The sequence below is a fragment of the Cyrtonyx montezumae genome, unplaced genomic scaffold, assembly GCF_038088225.1.
Source record: "Cyrtonyx montezumae isolate F1298 unplaced genomic scaffold, pur_monq_1.0 scaffold_17, whole genome shotgun sequence".
Taxonomy (NCBI): Eukaryota; Metazoa; Chordata; class Aves; order Galliformes; family Odontophoridae; genus Cyrtonyx; species Cyrtonyx montezumae.
In genome coordinates this window covers 21,856,778-21,879,803 of record NW_027071903.1, presented here as the reverse complement: position 1 = coordinate 21,879,803, position 23,026 = coordinate 21,856,778, and the positions used below count along the sequence as shown (strand labels likewise).

Below are 23,026 nucleotides of genomic sequence, written 5' to 3'. Positions count from 1 at the left end.
TAAATATGTATATTATATATGTTAATATTAACATTTATATTACATTAATAAAATCAGAGACAACATCGTTCTTTGCTTCAGATCTCAAAGCTAACACTGCCCCTTGGGAATCCAGGACACTGCGGGTGAGAGAGAGAAAGGAGTGCAGCAGAATGTGTGCCCCATAGGTGGCAGCTCCTGCTAGGTGAAATGCTCATACACGGGCTTCTCTCTCCAAAGGCTGCCGGTGTGGCCCGGAGTCCGCTACTGTGAGGGCTCTGCACCATGTTCTTGTGAAGCCGAGAAAACCAACAGAGTAACTTGACATGCCACTGACTTTTGCCAAGCAGGTAGTCCCTTTATCTACAGCGCTGGGTGCGTGGGGATCGCTCACCAAACATGCACACCCAAAAGAGAAACGACTCCCCATTTGAAGGCATAGCACATACATATTCATTACATTCCAAGGACACGGGCAGAAATGCCAAGGAATGATTGGCATCTCTGGTGGTCATGGGATTAAAGCTAATAGTCATTTTTTGCTGTAAATTTCCAACCTTAAAGTGGAAGTAGCCTGAACTGGTTCCCACTGATGTTAGGTTGAGCTGAGCCACCTGTTTTGCCATTTTGTCTTCAAAAACAGGACGTCTATTCTACTTTCTTATCTTCACTTGACAACCAGTTTTGCAGCCTCCGCATTTTGTTCTTGAGCTTGCATTTACGCACGCCTCCCGTCCTTCAGCTTATATGTGCTCGAGCTCTTCTCACAATACGATTCAGTTGGGAACACAATGTGAAACTCCAATGCATTTCTTGTGCATCGCTTTTGCCACTCAACCACAAATGCCCGCTCACACATTTGGCCTGAGAGTTTACCCTGAGAGCGCTTGAGAACTAACTGCTGGTGTCCTTCATGGCTGGCGTTCACTGAGCCTGGTGGCCGTGCTCACCAGGAACCGAGTAATGCTGCAAATGCCATCTCTATGATGGAAATGCAATTGAAATCCCTGGAGATCTGGGCCTCTTTTCCATTTGGGATTACTCACGTGTGCCTGCAGCTCAGGGTTTTTCCCAACTCTTCCACACCGTGATGACAGACGGGTTCTCTGGAACTAACTGCTGGCGTCCTCCGTGGCTGGTGACTTTGCTGTGGCTGGCGGACGTGCTCACCGGGAACGGAGTAATGCTACAGATGACATCTCTGTGACGGAAATCCAGATTGGAGAATTCCAGCTCGATTAATTGGTTATAGAGCACCGGAATACAGGTGAACTATTTTGATGGTAGGCAGTGTGAATCTGCAGCAAAACATTTCAGATGAAAGAAGCAAGGTATTAATTACAAGCAAGGTCTTTGCAATCACCAACCACTGGTTGTATTGACACTTCATGAGCACGGAATGTTTCCGTCTCCGTGAGCCTCTGGAGCACAGTATAAAAGCCTATGCTGCAGCAGGCTCAGCATCGCCTTTGCTTCCCTCATTTTCCTCCAGAAACGAGGTAAGCCTCCCTTCACTCCAGCTCTCCCCGCCGGCTTGATTGTTGTCATGCTAGCTCCTCGGTTTGATACTGCTATAGGCTGCCTCAGTGTGGCATGGCAATCCCCATGGTTCAGGACTGTGAACTCTTTTTCCTGTGAAGAGTGGTGGCTGCATAGAGGTGGGAAGAAGTGGGATCTTGCAAGGAAAGGCAGATGAATGGGGCTCAGCTGCAAGGATGTATGCCCTCAAGAGTCATTGCCTGCAGCAGATGGCCCAGACCAAATAGACAAGTGCATCCCGTGCTATCACTACCGCGTTGATTTTCATTTTTTGAGATGCGGTATGAGCATCTTATATGATCATATGATATATCATCATATGATATATATGATATATCATATGATGCGGTATTCCTCTCTTGCGTATCCTTTCTGAAAACTGGGTGAGACATCACGCGTGGTATAAAGAGGAGGACACGGTGAGGATGGTAGGAGGAATGAAGGACAGTGTGCATTTTTAAGCGGAGATTGCTGTGACATCTCTTCATCTCAGCCTTTTTGTGCTGTTTTCATGCCATCCATCTTCATCTATGCAGTTGCACCGGGAAACGCAGGCGGTAGTCCTGGTGCAACAAGCATCCAGGAAATCAAAGACTTGCTGCCAGTCTTTCCAATACAGGCTGCAGGTGAGCTGTCACAGCTGCTGTCTGTGTCTGCAAATTCAGCAGCAGCCTCTTCCCGAGCGTGGAGCTAGAGTGGAGCAAGGGGTGTTGGTGAGAGAGCAGCAGAAAAGAAAGCCAGACATCACGGAGTCCATATTCCCTCTCTGCTTTGCGTTTCAGCTTTGCCTCCCTCAGCGAGTGATGTCGTGCTGCAGACCCTGTGTCCCAGCCCCCTGCGGTGCCTCTGGTCCTACTCCACTGGCAAGCAGCTGCAGTGAGCCATGCGTCGCCCGCTGCGCTGACTCGACTGTGGCTATTGAGGCCTCCCCTGTCATCGTGACCCTGCCGGGCCCCATCCTCACCTCTTTCCCTCAGAGCACAGCCGTGGGCTCCTCTCTGTCAGCTGCTGTTGGCAGCTCCCTCAGCTCCGCGGGCGTTCCCATCTCTTCTGGGGGCTCCCTTGGTCTGGGGGGCTCGGGGCTGTGTCTGCCTCGCCCACGCTGCACTTTCAACTGCTGAAGCCGTTGGATCATCCCGTCTGGAGAACACATCCCACACATGGACGGATCGTTCTCTCGCCCTCCCTGAAGACTGAAAACATCCTTCTTCCTGTCTGTACTGAGCCACTCTGATTTTTCCTCCTCATTAAAGACCTTGTGCAGCATAGCTGGGGACTTGTGCTTTGTTTTCCTCTTGCATCCACTGTTCACCTGGTCGGATAAGAAAAGCAGTGTCCACTGCCCTCAGCTTACCTGTTTCCTTTGGAAACAGAGGAGGGAGAACCTTCCCTCTCCCGTGGCAGCGATTCTATCCCCAGACAAGAGAAAGATAACTTGTCCCGCACTGGTCCCGCCCCAGCACAATCACCCTGTGATTCTGGGATGTATTCCAACAGGAGAGGCTGGAAGAGCAGTGAATGGTCTGCGTGGAGGGCTGAAGGCTCAAGGGGCATCCCAATCACGCGTTTAATACCTGCAGAGGGAGGGAGGACACGTGAAAGAAGCAGCTTCTTCTCAGTCATGCCCCTTTGTTTGATGATTTTTGCTGCTGCCTGTATTAGAAATAGTGTAGCCAGCAGGAGCAGGGAGGTGATCATCCCCCTGTACTCAGCTCTGGTGCGGCCGAACCTCGAGTACTGTGTTCAGTTTTGGGCCCCTCACTACAAGAAGGACATTGAGGCCCTGGAGCGTGTTCAGAGAAGGGCAGCAATACTGGTGAGGGGTCTGGAGCACAAGTCTTATGAGGAGCGGCTGAGGGAGCTGGGATAGTTTAGTCTGGAGAAGAGGAGGCTCAGAGGTGAACTTATCGCACGCTACCACTTCCTGACGGAGGGTTGTGGTGAGGAGGTGGTCAGTAACTAATGACAGGACAAGAGGGAATGGCCACAAGTTGCACCCGGGAAGATTCAGATTAGATTTGAGGAAAATTTTTAACTCTGAAAGAGCGGTCAGACACTGGAATGGCCTGCCTAGGAAGGTGGTTGAGGCACCATCCCTAGCGCTGTTCAAGAAGCGTTTAGATGGCGGGTTAAGGATTTGATTTAGTAGTTTAGTGGGTAGGGATGGTGATAGGAGGACGGTTGGACTAGATGATCCTGTAGGTCCTTCCCAACCTTATGTATCTATGAATCTATGAATCAAAACATCAAGTAAAAGAAGGGTAGTTAAAGAGTTAATGTTCTGGCGGGCAGAGGAAGAGGGATGGAGCTCCTAGTCAGACACCAGACACCAGCCTCTCGCTCTGGCGTGCTGACTCTCGGCTTTTGCTGTGGAGAAAAGCACGCGTGCTTCCCCTGCAGCATAAATTCTCGTATTTTGGACATTAACCTCTCTCTCATTTGCATTTAGTAAATTACCGTTCCATCTCAAATCGTTGCCTTTTTTTGTTCTGTTTTGTTTTTCTTAGAACCATCCGCTACCTCCTTACCCTTCCCTTTCTTCCCACTCCATACCGGAGGGCAGGGCTCTTCTCGGGTGGCTGGGGTAATTTTCTTTTCACTCTCACTCCTCTTTTTATTATTCTTGTGACCTGGTAACAGACTCAGATCAAAAGATAACTCCGGGACAGCATTTGAGAGGACAAAAAGCAATGAACATCATCGGGAAGCCACAAAACACCACACACAGTATTACTTGAGTTCAGTGAAGTTGAACGTGATGGCAGTCAGCTTCCCAGGGGTACTCACGAGTCTGTCTCATTGGAATAAGCAGGGTACCCCCAGACACGGCTGTGAACACCCTCCTCTACTCGACCGTGCCACGAGCAGGCCTTGGACCGCACGGTCTGCACCCTAGCTGCTGTGGGATACAGTGATCTACAGCTGGTTTCCCTCAGGAGGCAGCAGCCGTCAATCAGAGGGGAACAAAGAAGGGTCAGGGCCCGTGCTCACTAATCCTGAGAGGTTAAGAGCGCAGAGAAGGAAGGATGGCAAGAAGAAGGTTGGAATGAATAAAGCAGTTCAGCCAAGAGGAAGGCAAAGGTGACAGTCAGCTGTGGGCAATGGTTTGGGAGCCCAAAAGAAAAGGTCCCGCTGAGATTTGAACTCAGATCGCTGGATTCAGAGTCCAGAGTGCTCACCTTTACACCACGGGACCCGCTGTATGCCTCTTCTATATAGACACAGAGGAATAGAATGGACACAGAAGAGGGTTTGACAGAAGGAACTGAACTGGATGTCTGAGAGATTGGATACCAAAACTCTACCTGCACACAAAACACACTCAGGAGACTCACAGCATGTCTAAAGAAGCACACTGTGAGCACAACACTGGACAAACAGGGACAGACGCAGCACACTGACTTTGCACACACACAGCATCACAAACGCTGCTCCAAGAACCATCCTCTTCCATGTGGAAGTCGGGGATATCGCAAGGGGTGTCCTTCAGAGGCAGCTAGTCCACAGTAGACAGATGGGAAGAAATGGTTATGAGCTGTCAATACAGCTAGTGTTGGTGATTGCAAAGACCTTGCTATCTTGCTTCTTTCTCCCAAAATGTTCTGCTGCGGACTCATACTGCCTACCATCAAAACAGTTCACCCGTATTCCAGTGCCCTAAGACCTATTCATTGAGCAGGAATTGTTCGCTTAGGTTTGCAGGGATTTCAATTGGATTTCCATCATAGAGATGTCATCTGTAGCATTGCTCTACTCCCGGTGAGCACGGCCGCCAGCCACTGTGAAATCACCAGCCACGGAGGATGCCAGCAGTTAGTTCTCAAGTGCCTTCAGTGTAAACTCTCAGGCTAAATCTGAGAGACATTTCTCCCTGCGCGTCGTCAGAGATGTGCTGTAGATGGTGGTGAGAGTTCCATCAAATGTCAAGACTACGTGATTCCAGGTGGGAAAAGAGGCCCAGATCAACAGGGATGTTGCAGGGATGCAGGCTGAAGTGAAGACTGCAAAGGCATAGCCTGTACTCAACGTGCGCTTTCAGAAACTGCATTCTCTGTTTGTTTGTGTTTTGCCAAAGTAAAGACAATGAAGGCAGATTTATACTAGGGAACAGTAGAGCTGAGAGCGTCACGCTTCTCTCCCAAGAGGTTGCAGACTGGGATGTCACTTGTTCCCTGCATCCCTGTAGCACCTTTCCTTGGGGAATGTCCTCATGCTTTTACAAACCAGCAGGCTCAGTGAAATTCAATGATGAAGTACACCAGAAATCACCTTTGAAATGCTCTCAGAGCAGGCTACCACGAGACGATAGTTTCTGCTTGTGGGTAATCAGAGACGTGCCCGAGGCGGCGGGGTAAGTTCAGGCAGGACATCAAAACTGTACATTCCCAAACGACACAAGAGGCCCGTGTCTCCATCTATGTTTTCAAACTCAGTGGCAGGGAGTGAGTGCTTTGAGCTCAGGGAAGCCCCCTGTAAGCAGCACTGAGGGCTTTGGGCATTTTTCCCACACGTGCTAATGACTTCTATGCCCAAAGAGAAGGTAATGAAGACAAGGAAGGGTATTCTGGAGAGCTAGGCACTTCTCTCTCTATTGGTTCCTAGCGAGAATGTCCGTAGCCAGCTTCCTCGGAGGCTTCTTTCTGTTGTCCTGCTTCTTCTAACCAGGAAGCAGAGCTCAAATTAGGCAGTGGAGAAGCTTCTGGAAATCACCAAGTCCTGCTGTGGAAGTGTGATCAAAGTAATGCTGGCATCCTGCTCTGAAACTGAACCACACTAACACTGACCTGCTTTGCTCAGCACATTCATCTCATCGGCCAAAATCCTGCATGGCCTCCTTCTGGGGAGAGGCTCGGGGCAGGGAGCCAATCCTGGAAGGCTCTTATTAGAGGACTAGGCATGGAATAGGCCATTCCATGCAAAACCAAGTACAAAGTGTATGTCACTTGTACACAGCCTTGCAGAGCACCTATCTGTCATCACAGTGTAGAGGAGTTGGGAAAAACCCTGAACTGCAGGCACACGTGAGTCATGCAGCTGTGGAAAGCAGTGGAATTGGTGTCCTGGCCTCAGGCTCCTAGTGTCATTCCTCCCATATTGCTTCTTTCCTCATCAAGGCCACATCTAAAGTGCTTTTTATCATTCTTGGTGCTTTTGCACATTCTATTTTCTGCTGCCTTTCTCTGCATAGCCTTTGCGTGGCTGGTGCAGAGCCTACTTTACACACATCGCTTCGCAAATGACTTTTGCAGATGATCCACTCCAACCCCATACAGGGGTATGCTGCAGGCTCACCTTGATGAGGTTTCTGCGTGGCATGCATCACCCGTTCTAGATCCTGCCTAGCACAAGGAGTTCTCTGATCGGTCCTGCCCTTAACTTTTCAATGACTTTTATTTTTCCTTCAGACTAGTTCAGCTAGAAATGACAAGAAATGATTGGCGTCTCTGGTGGTCACAGGATTAAAGCTAATACTCATTTTTTGCTGTAAATTTCCAACCTTGAAGCGGGGGTAGCCTGAACTGATTCCCACTGATGTTAGGTTGAGCTAAGCCACCTATTTTGCCATTTTGTCTTCAAAAACAGGACGTCTATTCTACTTTCTTATCTTCACTTGACAACCAGTTTTGCAGCCTCCGCATTTTGTTCTTGAGCTTGCATTTACGCACGCTTCCCGTCCTTCAGCTTATATGTGCTCGAGCTCTTCACACAATACGATTCAGTTGGGAACACAATGTGAAACTCCAATGCATTTCTTGTCCATCGCTTTTGCCACTCAACCACAAATGCCCGCTCACACATTTGGCCTGAGAGTTTACCCTGAGAGCGCTTGAGAACTAACTGCTGGTGTCCTTCATGGCTGGCGTTCACTGAGCCTGGTGGCCGTGCTCACCAGGAACCGAGTAATGCTGCAAATGCCATCTCTATGATGGAAATGCAATTGAAATCCCTGGAGATCTGGGCCTCTTTTCCATTTGGGATTACTCACGTGTGCCTGCAGCTCAGGGTTTTTCCCAACTCTTCCACACCGTGATGACAGACGGGTTCTCTGGAACTAACTGCTGGCGTCCTCCGTGGCTGGTGACTTTGCTGTGGCTGGCGGACGTGCTCACCGGGAACGGAGTAATGCTACAGATGACATCTCTGTGACGGAAATCCAGATTGGAGAATTCCAGCTCGATTAATTGGTTATAGAGCACCGGAATACAGGTGAACTATTTTGATGGTAGGCAGTGTGAATCTGCAGCAAAACATTTCAGATGAAAGAAGCAAGGTATTAATTACAAGCAAGGTCTTTGCAATCACCAACCACTGGTTGTATTGACACTTCATGAGCACGGAATGTTTCCGTCTCCGTGAGCTTCTGGAGCACAGTATAAAAGCCTATGCTGCAGCAGGCTCAGCATCGCCTTTGCTTCCCTCATTTTCCTCCAGAAACGAGGTAAGCCTCCCTTCACTCCAGCTCTCCCCGCCGGCTTGATTGTTGTCATGCTAGCTCCTCGGTTTGATACTGCTATAGGCTGCCTCAGTGTGGCATGGCAATCCCCATGGTTCAGGACTGTGAACTCTTTTTCCTGTGAAGAGTGGTGGCTGCATAGAGGTGGGAAGAAGTGGGATCTTGCAAGGAAAGGCAGATGAATGGGGCTCAGCTGCAAGGATGTATGCCCTCAAGAGTCATTGCCTGCAGCAGATGGCCCTGACCAAATAGACAAGTGCATCCCGTGCTATCACTACCGCATTGATTTTCATTTTTTGAGATGCGGTGTGAGCAGTCATTCCTACCTTGTGTATCCTTTCTGAAAACTGGGTGAGACATCACGCGTGGTATAAAGAGGAGGACACGGTGAGGATGGTAGGAGGAATGAAGGAAAGTGTGCATTTTTAAGCGGAGATTGCTGTGACATCTCTTCATCTCAGCCTTTTTGTGCTGTTTTCATGCCATCCATCTTCATCTATGCAGTTGCACCGGGAAACGCAGGCGGCAGTCCTGGTGCAACAAGCATCCAGGAAATCAAAGACTTGCTGCCAGTCTTTCCAATACAGGCTGCAGGTGAGCTGTCACAGCTGCTGTCTGTGTCTGCAAATTCAGCAGCAGCCTCTTCCCGAGCGTGGAGCTAGAGTGGAGCAAGGGGTGTTGGTGAGAGAGCAGCAGAAAAGAAAGCCAGACATCACGGAGTCCATATTCCCTCTCTGCTTTGCGTTTCAGCTTTGCCTCCCTCAGCGAGTGATGTCGTGCTGCAGACCCTGTGTCCCAGCCCCCTGCGGTGCCTCTGGTCCTACTCCACTGGCAAGCAGCTGCAGTGAGCCATGCGTCGCCCGCTGCGCTGACTCGACTGTGGCTATTGAGGCCTCCCCTGTCATCGTGACCCTGCCGGGCCCCATCCTCACCTCTTTCCCTCAGAGCACAGCCGTGGGCTCCTCTCTGTCAGCTGCTGTTGGCAGCTCCCTCAGCTCCGCGGGCGTTCCCATCTCTTCTGGGGGCTCCCTTGGTCTGGGGGGCTCGGGGCTGTGTCTGCCTCGCCCACGCTGCACTTTCAACTGCTGAAGCCGTTGGATCATCCCATCTGGAGAACACATCCCACACATGGACGGATCGTTCTCTCGCCCTCCCTGAAGACTGAAAACATCGTTCTTCCTGTCTGTACTGAGCCACTCTGATTTTTCCTCCTCATTAAAGACCTTGTGCAGCATAGCTGGGGACTTGTGCTTTGTTTTCCTCTTGCATCCACTGTTCACCTGGCCGGATAAGAAAAGCAGTGTCCACTGCCCTCAGCTTACCTGTTTCCTTTGGAAACAGAGGAGGGAGAACCTTCCCTCTCCCGTGGCAGCGATTCTATCCCCAGACAAGAGAAAGATAACTTGTCCCGCACTGGTCCCGCCCCAGCACAATCACCCTGTGATTCTGGGATGTGTTCCAACAGGAGAGGCTGGAAGAGCAGGGAATGGTCTGCGTGGAGGACTGAAGGCTCAAGGGGCATCCCAATCACGCGTTTAATACCTGCAGAGGGAGGGAGGACACGTGAAAGAAGCAGCTTCTTCTCAGTCATGCCCCTTTGTTTGATGATTTTTGCTGCTGCCTGTATTAGAAATAGTGTAGCCAGCAGGAGCAGGGAGGTGATCATCCCCCTGTACTCAGCTCTGGTGCGGCCGAACCTCGAGTACTGTGTTCAGTTTTGGGCCCCTCACTACAAGAAGGACATTGAGGGCCTGGAGCGTGTTCAGAGAAGGGCAGCAACACTGGTGAGGGGTCTGGAGCACAAGTCTTATGAGGAGCGGCTGAGGGAGCTGAGATAGTTTAGTCTGGAGAAGAGGAGGCTCAGAGGAGACCTTATCGCACTCTACCACTTCCTGAAGGGGGGTTGTGGTGAGGATGAGGTCGGTTAACTAATGACAGGACAAGAGGGAATGGCCACATGTTGCACCAGGGAAGATTCAGATTAGATTTGAGGAAACATTTTTTCTCTGAAAGAGGGGTCAGGCACTGGAATGGCCTGCCTACGGAGGTGGTTGAGGCACCATCCCTAGCGCTGTTCAAGAAGCGTTTAGATGGCGGGTTAAGGATTTGATTTAGTAGTTTAGTGGGTAGGGATGGTGATAGGAGGATGGTTGGACTAGATGATCTTGTAGGTCCTTCCCAACCTTATGTATCTATGAATCTATGAATCAAAACATCAAGTAAAAGAAGGGCAGTTAAAGAGTTAATGTTCTGGCAGGCAGAGGAAGAGGGATGGAGCTCCTGGCCAGACACCAGCCTCTCGCTCTGGCATGCTGGCTCTCGGCTTTCGCTGCGGAGAAAAGCACGCGTGCTTCCCCTGCAGCATAAATTCTTGTATTTTGGACATTAACCTCTCTCTCATTTGCATTTAGTAAATTACCGTTCCATCTCAAATCGTTGCCTTTGTTTGTTCTGTTTTGTTTTTCTTAGACCCATCCGCTACCTCCTTACCCTTCCCTTTCTTCCCACTCCATACCGGAGGGCAGGGCTCTTCTCGGGCGGCTGGGGTATTTTTCTTTTCACTCTCACTCCTCTTTTTATTATTCTTGTGTCCTGGTAACGGACTCAGATCAAAAGATAACTGCGGGACATCATTTGAGAGGACAGAAAGCAATGAACATCAGCGGAAGCCACAAAACACCACACACAGTATTACTTGAGTTCAGTGAAGTTGAACGTGATGGCAGTCAGCTTCCCAGGGATACTCACGAGTCTGTCTCATTGGAATAAGCAGGGTACCCCCAGACACGGCTGTGAACACCCTCCTCTACTCGACCGTGCCACGAGCAGGCCTTGGACCGCACGGTCTGCACCCTAGCTGCTGTGGGATACAGTGATCTACAGCTGGTTTCCCTCAGGAGGCAGCAGCCGTCAATCAGAGGGGAACAAAGAAGGGTCAGGGCCCGTGCTCACTAATCCTGAGAGGTTAAGAGCGCAGAGAAGGAAGGATGGCAAGAAGAAGGTTGGAATGAATAAAGCAGTTCAGCCAAGAGGAAGGCAAAGGTGACAGTCAGCTGTGGGCAATGGTTTGGGAGCCCAAAAGAAAAGGTCCCGCTGAGATTTGAACTCAGATCGCTGGATTCAGAGTCCAGAGTGCTCACCTTTACACCACGGGACCCACTGTACGCCTCTTCTATACAGACTCTGAGGAACAGAATGGACACAGAAGAGGGTTTGACAGGAGGAACTGAACTGGATGTCTGAGAGATTGGATACCAAAACTCTACCTGCACACAAAACACACTCAGGAGACTCTCAGCATCTCCAAAGAAGCACACTGTGAGCACAGCACTGGACAAACAGGGACAGACGCAGCACACTGACTTTGCACACACACAGCATCACAAACGCTGCTCCAAGAACCATCCTCTTCCATGTGGAAGTCGGGGATATCGCAAGGGGTGTCCTTCAGAGGCAGCTAGTCCACAGTAGACAGATGGGAAGAAATGGTTATGAGCTGTCAATACAGCTAGTGTTGGTGATTGCAAAGACCTTGCTATCTTGCGTCTTTCTCCCAAAATGTTCTGCTGCGGACTCATACTGCCTACCATCAAAACAGTTCACCCGTATTCCAGTGCCCTAAGACCTATTCATTGAGTAGGAATTGTTCGCTTAGGTTTGCAGGGATTTCAATTGGATTTCCATCATAGAGATGTCATCTGTAGCAATGCTCTATTCCCGGTGAGCACGGCCGCCAGCCACTGTGAAATCACCAGCCACGGAGGATGCCAGCAGTTAGTACTCAAGTGCCTTCAGTGTAAACTCTCAGGCTAAATCTGAGAGACATTTCTCCCTGCGCGTCGTCAGAGATGTGCTGTAGATGGTGGTGAGAGTTCCATCAAATGTCAAGACTACGTGATTCCAGGTGGGAAAAGAGGCCCAGATCAACAGGGATGTTGCAGGGATGCAGGCTGAAGTGAAGACTGCAAAGGCATAGCCTGTACTCAACGTGCGCTTTCAGAAACTGCATTCTCTGTTTGTTTGTGTTTTGCCAAAGTAAAGACAATGAAGGCAGATTTATACTAGGGAACAGTAGAGCTGAGAGCGTCACGCTTCTCTCCCAAGAGGTTGCAGACTGGGATGTCACTTGTTCCCTGCATCCCTGTAGCACCTTTCCTTGGGGAATGTCCTCATGCTTTTACAAACCAGCAGGCTCAGTGAAATTCAATGATGAAGTACACCAGAAATCACATTTGAAATGCTCTCAGAGAAGGCTACCACGAGACGTTAGTTTCTGCTTGTGGGTAATCAGAGACGTGCCCGAGGCGGCGGGGTAAGTTCAGGCAGGACATCAAAACTGTACATTCCCAAACGACACAAGAGGCCCGTGTCTCCATCTATGTTTTCAAACTCAGTGGCAGGGAGTGAGTGCTTTGAGCTCAGGGAAGCCCCCTGTAAGCAGCACTGAGGGCTTTGGGCATTTTTCCCACACGTGCTACTGACTTCTATGCCCAAAGAGAAGGTAATGAAGACAAGGAAGGGTATTCTGGAGAGCTAGGCACTTCTCTCTCTATTGGTTCCCAGCTAGAATGTCCGCAGCCAGCTTCCTCAGAGGCTTCTTTCTGTTGTCCTGCTTCTTCTAACCAGGAAGCAGAGCTCATATTGGGCAGTGGAGAAGCTTCTGGAAATCACCAAGTCCTGCTGTGGAAGTGTGATCAAAGTAATGCTGGCATCCTGCTCTGAAACTGAACCACACTAACGCTGACCTGCTTTGCTCAGCACATTCATCTCATCGGCCAAAATCCTGCATGGCCTCCTTCTGGGGAGAGGCTCGGGGCAGGGAGCCAATCCTGGAAGGCTCTTATTAGAGGACTAGGCATGGAATAGGCCATTCCATGCAAAACCAAGTACAAAGTGTATGTCACTTGTACACAGCCTTGCAGAGCACCTATCTGTCATCACAGTGTAGAGGAGTTGGGAAAAACCCTGAACTGCAGGCACACGTGAGTCATGCAGCTGTGGAAAGCAGTGGAATTGGTGTCCTGGCTTCAGGCTCCTAGTGTCATTCCTCCCATATTGCTTCTTTCCTCATCAAGGCCACATCTAAAGTGCTTTTTATCATTCTTGGTGCTTTTGCACATTCTATTTTCTGCTGCCTTTCTCTGCATAGCCTTTGCGTGGCTGGTGCAGAGCCTACTTTACACACGTCGCTTTGCAAATGACTTTTGCAGATGATCCACTCCAACCCCATACAGGGGTATGCTGCAGGCTCACCTTGATGAGGTTTCTGCGTGGCACGCATCACCCGTTCTAGATCCTGCCTAGCACAAGGAGTTCTCTGATCGGTCCTGCCCTTAACTTTTCAATGACTTTTATTTTTCCTTCAGACTAGTTCAGCTAGAAATGACAAGAAATGATTGGCGTCTCTGGTGGTCACGGGAATAAAGCTAATAGTCATTTTTTGCTGTAAATTTCCAACCTTGAAGCGGGGGTAGCCTGAACTCCTTTCACTCATAAACTTTCGCAAATGACTTTTGCAGATGATCCACTCCAACCCCATACAGGGGTATGCTGCAGGCTCACCTTGATGAGGTTTCTGCGTGGCATGCATCACCCGTTCTAGATCCTGCCTAGCACAAGGAGTTCTCTGATCGGTCCTGCCCTTAACTTTTCAATGACTTTTATTTTTCCTTCAGACTAGTTCAGCTAGAAATGACAAGAAATGATTGGCGTCTCTGGTGGTCACAGGATTAAAGCTAATACTCATTTTTTGCTTTAAATTTCCATTTCATAGACTTTCTTGAAGCGGAGGTAGCCTGAACTGGTTCCCACTGATGTTAGGTTGAGCTAAGCCACCTATTTTGCCATTTTGTCTTCAAAAACAGGACGTCTATTCTACTTTCTTATCTTCACTTGACAACCAGTTTTGCGGCCTCCGCATTTTGTTCTTGAGCTTGCATTTACGCACGCTTCCCGTCCTTCAGCTTATATGTGCTCGAGCTCTTCACACAATACGATTCAGTTGGGAACACAATGTGAAACTCCAATGCATTTCTTGTGCATCGCTTTCGCCACTCAACCACAAATGCCCGCTCACACATTTGGCCTGAGAGTTTACCCTGAGAGCGCTTGAGAACTAACTGCTGGTGTCCTTCATGGCTGGCGTTCACTGAGCCTGGTGGCCGTGCTCACCAGGAACCGAGTAATGCTGCAAATGCCATCTCTATGATGGAAATGCAATTGAAATCCCTGGAGATCTGGGCCTCTTTTCCATTTGGGATTACTCACGTGTGCCTGCAGCTCAGGGTTTTTCCTAACTCTTCCACACCGTGATGACAGACGGGTTCTCTGGAACTAACTGCTGGCGTCCTCCGTGGCTGGTGACTTTGCTGTGGCTGGCGGACGTGCTCACCGGGAACGGAGTAATGCTACAGATGACATCTCTGTGACGGAAATCCAGATTGGAGAATTCCAGCTCGATTAATTGGTTATAGAGCACCGGAATACAGGTGAACTATTTTGATGGTAGGCAGTGTGAATCTGCAGCAAAACATTTCAGATGAAAGAAGCAAGGTATTAATTACAAGCAAGGTCTTTGCAATCACCAACCACTGGTTGTATTGACACTTCATGAGCACGGAATGTTTCCGTCTCCGTGAGCCTCTGGAGCACAGTATAAAAGCCTATGCTGCAGCAGGCTCAGCATCGCCTTTGCTTCCCTCATTTTCCTCCAGAAACGAGGTAAGCCTCCCTTCACTCCAGCTCTCCCTGCCGGCTTGATTGTTGTCATGCTAGCTCCTCGGTTTGATACTGCTATAGGCTGCCTCAGTGTGGCATGGCAATCCCCATGGTTCAGGACTGTGAACTCTTTTTCCTGTGAAGAGTGGTGGCTGCATAGAGGTGGGAAGAAGTGGGATCTTGCAAGGAAAGGCAGATGAATGGGGCTCAGCTGCAAGGATGTATGCCCTCAAGAGTCATTGCCTGCAGCAGATGGCCCTGACCAAATAGACAAGTGCATCCCGTGCTATCACTACCGCATTGATTTTCATTTTTTGAGATGCGGTGTGAGCAGTCATTCCTACCTTGTGTATCCTTTCTGAAAACTGGGTGAGACATCACGCGTGGTATAAAGAGGAGGACACGGTGAGGATGGTAGGAGGAATGAAGGACAGTGTGCATTTTTAAGCGGAGATTGCTGTGACATCTCTTCATCTCAGCCTTTTTGTGCTGTTTTCATGCCATCCATCTTCATCTATGCAGTTGCACCGGGAAACGCAGGCGGCAGTCCTGGTGCAACAAGCATCCAGGAAATCAAAGACTTGCTGCCAGTCTTTCCAATACAGGCTGCAGGTGAGCTGTCACAGCTGCTGTCTGTGTCTGCAAATTCAGCAGCAGCCTCTTCCCGAGCGTGGAGCTAGAGTGGAGCAAGGGGTGTTGGTGAGAGAGCAGCAGAAAAGAAAGCCAGACATCACGGAGTCCATATTCCCTCTCTGCTTTGCGTTTCAGCTTTGCCTCCCTCAGCGAGTGATGTCGTGCTGCAGACCCTGTGTCCCAGCCCCCTGCGGTGCCTCTGGTCCTACTCCACTGGCAAGCAGCTGCAGTGAGCCATGCGTCGCCCGCTGCGCTGACTCGACTGTGGCTATTGAGGCCTCCCCTGTCATCGTGACCCTGCCGGGCCCCATCCTCACCTCTTTCCCTCAGAGCACAGCCGTGGGCTCCTCTCTGTCAGCTGCTGTTGGCAGCTCCCTCAGCTCCGCGGGCGTTCCCATCTCTTCTGGGGGCTCCCTTGGTCTGGGGGGCTCGGGGCTGTGTCTGCCTCGCCCACGCTGCACTTTCAACTGCTGAAGCCGTTGGATCATCCCATCTGGAGAACACATCCCACACATGGACGGATCGTTCTCTCGCCCTCCCTGAAGACTGAAAACATCGTTCTTCCTGTCTGTACTGAGCCACTCTGATTTTTCCTCCTCATTAAAGACCTTGTGCAGCATAGCTGGGGACTTGTGCTTTGTTTTCCTCTTGCATCCACTGTTCACCTGGCCGGATAAGAAAAGCAGTGTCCACTGCCCTCAGCTTACCTGTTTCCTTTGGAAACAGAGGAGGGAGAACCTTCCCTCTCCCGTGGCAGCGATTCTATCCCCAGACAAGAGAAAGATAACTTGTCCCGCACTGGTCCCGCCCCAGCACAATCACCCTGTGATTCTGGGATGTATTCCAACAGGAGAGGCTGGAAGAGCAGGGAATGGTCTGCGTGGAGGACTGAAGGCTCAAGGGGCATCCCAATCACGCGTTTAATACCTGCAGAGGGAGGGAGGACACGTGAAAGAAGCAGCTTCTTCTCAGTCATGCCCCTTTGTTTGATGATTTTTGCTGCTGCCCATATTAGAAATAGTGTAGCCAGCAGGAGCAGGGAGGTGATCATCCCCCTGTACTCAGCTCTGGTGCGGCCGCACCTCGAGTACTGTGTTCAGTTTTGGGCCCCTCACTACAAGAAGGACATTGAGGGCCTGGAGCGTGTTCAGAGAAGGGCAGCAACACTGGTGAGGGGTCTGGAGCACAAGTCTTATGAGGAGCGGCTGAGGGAGCTGGGATAGTTTAGTTTGGAGAAGAGGAGGCTCAGAGGAGACCTTATCGCACTTTACCACTTCCTGAAGGGGGGTTGTGGTGAGGATGAGGTCGGTTAACTAATGACAGGACAAGAGGGAATGGCCACATGTTGCACCGGGGAAGATTCAGATTAGATTTGAGGAAACATTTTTTCTCTGAAAGAGCGGTCAGGCTCTGGAATGGCCTGCCTAGGGAGGTGGGTGAGGCACCATCCCTAGCGCTGTTCAAGAAGCGTTTAGATGGCGGGTTAAGGATTTGATTTAGTAGTTTAGTGGGTAGGGATGGTGATAGGAGGACGGTTGAACAAGATGATCTTGTAGGTCCTTCCCAACCTTATGTATCTATGAATCTATGAATCAAAACATCAAGTAAAAGAAGGGCAGTTAAAGAGTTAATGTTCTGGCGGGCAGAGGAAGAGGGATGGAGCTCCTGGCCAGACACCAGACACCAGCCTCTCGCTCTGGCGTGCTGACTCTCGGCTTTCGCTGTGGAGAAAAGCATGCGTGCTTCCCCTGCAGCATAAATTCTCGTATTTTGGACATTAACCTCTCTCTCATTTGCATTTAGTAAATTACCGATCCATCTCAGATCATTGCCATTTTTTGTTTTGTTTTTCTTAGACCCATCCGCTACCTCCTTACCCTTCCCTTTCTTCCCACTCCATCCCGGAGGGCAGGGCTCTTCTCGGGCGGCTGCGCTGCCAAAGGCAGGGCAGTTTGGGGTATTTTTCTTTTCCCTCTCCCTCCTTTTTTTTTTTCTTGTGTCCTGGTAACAGACTCAGATCGAAAGATAACTCCGGGACATCATTTGAGAGGACAAAAAGCAATGAACATCAGCGGAAGCCACAAAACACCACACACAGTATTACTTGAGTTCAGTGAAGTTGAACATGATGGCAGTCAGCTTCCCAGGGGTACTCACGAGTCTGTCTCATTGGAATAAGCAAGGTACCCCCAGACACGGCTGTGAACACCCTCCTCTACTCGACCGTGCCACGAGCAGGCCTTGGACCGCACGGTCTGCACCCTAGCTGCTGTGGGATACAGTGATCTACAGCTGGTTTCCCTCAGGAGGCAGCAGCCGTCAATCAGAGGGGAACAAAGAAGGGTCAGGGCCCGTGCTCACTAATCCTGAGAGGTTAAGAGCGCAGAGAAGGAAGGATGGCAAGAAGAAGGTTGGAATGAATAAAGCAGTTCAGCCAAGAGGAAGGCAAAGGTGACAGTCAGCTGTGGGCAATGGTTTGGGAGCCCAAAAGAAAAGGTCCCGCTGAGATTTGAACTCAGATCGCTGGATTCAGAGTCCAGAGTGCTCACCTTTACACCACGGGACCCCCTGTACGCCTCTTCTACATAGACTCTGAGGAACAGAATGGACACAGAAGAGGGTTTGACAGAAGGAACTGAACTGGATGTCTGAGAGATTGGATACCAAAACTCTACCTGCACACAAAACACACTCAGGGGACTCTCAGCATCTCCAAAGAAGCACACTGTGAGCACAGCACTGGACAAACAGGGACAGACGCAGCACACTGACTTTGCACACACACAGCATCACAAACGCTGCTCCAAGAACCATCCTCTTCCATGTGGAAGTCGGGGATATCGCAAGGGGTGTCCTTCAGAGGCAGCTAGTCCACAGTAGACAGATGGGAAGAAATGGTTATGAGCTGTCAATACAGCTAGTGTTGGTGATTGCAAAGACCTTGCTATCTTGCTTCTTTCTCCCAAAATGTTCTGCTGTGGACTCATACTGCCTACCATCAAAACAGTTCACCCGTATTCCAGTGCCCTAAGACCTACTCATTGAGTAGGAATTGTTCGCTTAGGTTTGCAGGGATTTCAATTGGATTTCCATCATAGAGATGTCATCTGTAGCATTGCTCTACTCCTGGTGAGCACGGCCGCCAGCCACTGTGAAATCACCAGCCACGGAGGATGCCAGCAGTTAGTTCTCAAGTGCCTTCAGTGTAAACTCTCAGGCTAAATCTGTGAGACATTTCTCCCTGCGCGTCGTCAGAGATGTGCTGTAGATGGTGGTGAGAGTTCCATCAAATGTCAAGACTACGTGATTCCAGGTGGGAAAAGAGGCCCAGATCAACAGGGATGTTGCAGGGATGCAGGCTGAAGTGAAGACTGCAAAGGCATAGCCTGTACTCAACGTGCGCTTTCAGAAACTGCATTCTCTGTTTGTTTGTGTTTTGCCAAAGTAAAGACAATGAAGGCAGATTTATACTAGGGAACAGTAGAGCTGAGAGCGTCACGCTTCTCTCCCAAGAGGTTGCAGACTGGGATGTCACTTGTTCCCTGCATCCCTGTAGCACCTTTCCTTGGGGAATGTCCTCATGCTTTTACAAACCAGCAGGCTCAGTGAAATTCAATGATGAAGTACACCAGAAATCACCTTTGAAATGCTCTCAGAGCAGGCTACCACGAGACGATAGTTTCTGCTTGTGGGTAATCAGAGACGTGCCCGAGGCGGCGGGGTAAGTTCAGGCAGGACATCAAAACTGTACATTCCCAAACGACACAAGAGGCCCGTGTCTCCATCTATGTTTTCAAACTCAGTGGCAGGGAGTGAGTGCTTTGAGCTCAGGGAAGCCCCCTGTAAGCAGCACTGAGGGCTTTGGGCATTTTTCCCCACACGTGCTAATGACTTCTATGCCCAAAGAGAAGGTAATGAAGACAAGGAAGGGTATTCTGGAGAGCTAGGCACTTCTCTCTCTATTGGTTCCCAGCTAGAATGTCCGCAGCCAGCTTCCTCAGAGGCTTCTTTCTGTTGTCCTGCTTCTTCTAACCAGGAAGCAGAGCTCATATTGGGCAGTGGAGAAGCTTCTGGAAATCACCAAGTCCTGCTGTGGAAGTGTGATCAAAGTAATGCTGGCATCCTGCTCTGAAACTGAACCACACTAACGCTGACCTGCTTTGCTCAGCACATTCATCTCATCGGCCAAAATCCTGCATGGCCTCCTTCTGGGGAGAGGCTCGGGGCAGGGAGCCAATCCTGGAAGGCTCTTATTAGAGGACTAGGCATGGAATAGGCCATTCCATGCAAAACCAAGTACAAAGTGTATGTCACTTGTACACAGCCTTGCAGAGCACCTATCTGTCATCACAGTGTAGAGGAGTTGGGAAAAACCCTGAACTGCAGGCACACGTGAGTCATGCAGCTGTGGAAAGCAGTGGAATTGGTGTCCTGGCTTCAGGCTCCTAGTGTCATTCCTCCCATATTGCTTCTTTCCTCATCAAGGCCACATCTAAAGTGCTTTTTATCATTCTTGGTGCTTTTGCACATTCTATTTTCTGCTGCCTTTCTCTGCATAGCCTTTGCGTGGCTGGTGCAGAGCCTACTTTACACACGTCGCTTTGCAAATGACTTTTGCAGATGATCCACTCCAACCCCATACAGGGGTATGCTGCAGGCTCACCTTGATGAGGTTTCTGCGTGGCACGCATCACCCGTTCTAGATCCTGCCTAGCACAAGGAGTTCTCTGATCGGTCCTGCCCTTAACTTTTCAATGACTTTTATTTTTCCTTCAGACTAGTTCAGCTAGAAATGACAAGAAATGATTGGCGTCTCTGGTGGTCACGGGAATAAAGCTAATAGTCATTTTTTGCTGTAAATTTCCAACCTTGAAGCGGGGGTAGCCTGAACTCCTTTCACTCATAAACTTTCGCAAATGACTTTTGCAGATGATCCACTCCAACCCCATACAGGGGTATGCTGCAGGCTCACCTTGATGAGGTTTCTGCGTGGCATGCATCACCCGTTCTAGATCCTGCCTAGCACAAGGAGTTCTCTGATCGGTCCTGCCCTTAACTTTTCAATGACTTTTATTTTTCCTTCAGACTAGTTCAGCTAGAAATGACAAGAAATGATTGGCGTCTCTGGTGGTCACAGGATTAAAGCTAATACTCATTTTTTGCTTTAAATTTCCATTTCATAGACTTTCTTGAAGCGGAGGTAGCCTGAACTGGTTCCCACTGATGTTAGGTTGAGCTAAGCCACCTATTTTGCCATTTTGTCTTCAAAAACAGGACGTCTATTCTACTTTCTTATCTTCACTTGACAACCAGTTTTGCGGCCTCCGCATTTTGTTCTTGAGCTTGCATTTACGCACGCTTCCCGTCCTTCAGCTTATATGTGCTCGAGCTCTTCACACAATACGATTCAGTTGGGAACACAATGTGAAACTCCAATGCATTTCTTGTGCATCGCTTTCGCCACTCAACCACAAATGCCCGCTCACACATTTGGCCTGAGAGTTTACCCTGAGAGCGCTTGAGAACTAACTGCTGGTGTCCTTCATGGCTGGCGTTCACTGAGCCTGGTGGCCGTGCTCACCAGGAACCGAGTAATGCTGCAAATGCCATCTCTATGATGGAAATGCAATTGAAATCCCTGGAGATCTGGGCCTCTTTTCCATTTGGGATTACTCACGTGTGCCTGCAGCTCAGGGTTTTTCCCAACTCTTCCACACCGTGATGACAGACGGGTTCTCTGGAACTAACTGCTGGCGTCCTCCGTGGCTGGTGACTTTGCTGTGGCTGGCGGACGTGCTCACCGGGAACGGAGTAATGCTACAGATGACATCTCTGTGACGGAAATCCAGATTGGAGAATTCCAGCTCGATTAATTGGTTATAGAGCACCGGAATACAGGTGAACTATTTTGATGGTAGGCAGTGTGAATCTGCAGCAAAACATTTCAGATGAAAGAAGCAAGGTATTAATTACAAGCAAGGTCTTTGCAATCACCAACCACTGGTTGTATTGACACTTCATGAGCACGGAATGTTTCCGTCTCCGTGAGCCTCTGGAGCACAGTATAAAAGCCTATGCTGCAGCAGGCTCAGCATCGCCTTTGCTTCCCTCATTTTCCTCCAGAAACGAGGTAAGCCTCCCTTCACTCCAGCTCTCCCCGCCGGCTTGATTGTTGTCATGCTAGCTCCTCGGTTTGATACTGCTATAGGCTGCCTCAGTGTGGCATGGCAATCCCCATGGTTCAGGACTGTGAACTCTTTTTCCTGTGAAGAGTGGTGGCTGCATAGAGGTGGGAAGAAGTGGGATCTTGCAAGGAAAGGCAGATGAATGGGGCTCTGCTGCAAGGATGTATGCCCTCAAGAGTCATTGCCTGCAGCAGATGGCCCTGACCAAATAGCACGGGATGCACTTGTCTATCTCTACCGCATTGATTTTCATTTTTTGAGATGCGGTGTGAGCAGTCATTCCTCTCTTGTGTATCCTTTCTGAAAACTGGGTGAGACATCACGCGTGGTATAAAGAGGAGGACACGGTGAGGCTGGTAGGAGGAATGAAGGACAGTGTGCATTTTTAAGCGGAGATTGCTGTGACATCTCTTCATCTCAGCATTTTTGTGCTGTTTTCATGCCATCCATCTTCATCTATGCAGTTGCACCAGGAAACGCAGGCGGCAGTCCTGGTGCAACAAGCATCCAGGCAATCAAAGACTTGCTGCCAGTCTTTCCAATACAGGCTGCAGGTGAGCTGTCACAGCTGCTGTCTGTGTCTGCAAATTCAGCAGCAGCCTCTTCCCGAGCGTGGAGCTAGAGTGGAGCAAGGGGTGTTGGTGAGAGAGCAGCAGAAAAGAAAGCCAGACATCACGGAGTCCATATTCCCTCTCTGCTTTGCGTTTCAGCTTTGCCTCCCTCAGCGAGTGATGTCGTGCTGCAGACCCTGTGTCCCAGCCCCCTGCGGTGCCTCTGGTCCTACTCCACTGGCAAGCAGCTGCAGTGAGCCATGCGTCGCCCGCTGCGCTGACTCGACTGTGGCTATTGAGGCCTCCCCTGTCATCGTGACCCTGCCGGGCCCCATCCTCACCTCTTTCCCTCAGAGCACAGCCGTGGGCTCCTCTCTGTCAGCTGCTGTTGGCAGCTCCCTCAGCTCCGCGGGCGTTCCCATCTCTTCTGGGGGCTCCCTTGGTCTGGGGGGCTCGGGGCTGTGTCTGCCTCGCCCACGCTGCACTTTCAACTGCTGAAGCCGTTGGATCATCCCGTCTGGAGAACACATCCCACACATGGACGGATCGTTCTCTCGCCCTCCCTGAAGACTGAAAACATCGTTCTTCCTGTCTGTACTGAGCCACTCTGATTTTTCCTCCTCATTAAAGACCTTGTGCAGCATAGCTGGGGACTTGTGCTTTGTTTTCCTCTTGCATCCACTGTTCACCTGGCCGGATAAGAAAAGCAGTGTCCACTGCCCTCAGCTTACCTGTTTCCTTTGGAAACAGAGGAGGGAGAACCTTCCCTCTCCCGTGGCAGTGATTCTATCCCCAGACAAGAGAAAGATAACTTGTCCCGCACAAGCACAATCACCCTGTGATTCTGGGATGTATTCCAACAGGAGAGGCTGGAAGAGCAGTGAATGGTCTGCGTGGAGGGCTGAAGGCTCAAGGGGCATCCCAATCACGCGTTTAATACCTGCAGAGGGAGGGAGGACACGTGAAAG

General features: G+C 50.0%; 1 protein-coding gene and 3 non-coding genes across 4 annotated transcripts in view; all 4 read right to left on the bottom strand.

Annotated features, from left to right (window-relative positions):
* APBA2 (amyloid beta precursor protein binding family A member 2) overlaps nucleotides 1–23,026 on the bottom strand; it is a 289,129-nt gene that overhangs the window by 155,375 nt on the left and 110,728 nt on the right. The gene's annotated exons all lie outside the window — the stretch shown is intronic.
* TRNAQ-CUG (transfer RNA glutamine (anticodon CUG)) lies at nucleotides 4,643–4,714 on the bottom strand. Its single transcript has one exon. It is a non-coding gene; the product is annotated as a tRNA-Gln (tRNA).
* TRNAQ-CUG (transfer RNA glutamine (anticodon CUG)) lies at nucleotides 11,058–11,129 on the bottom strand. The gene has a single exon. It is a non-coding gene; the product is annotated as a tRNA-Gln (tRNA).
* TRNAQ-CUG (transfer RNA glutamine (anticodon CUG)) lies at nucleotides 17,817–17,888 on the bottom strand. Its single transcript has one exon. It is a non-coding gene; the product is annotated as a tRNA-Gln (tRNA).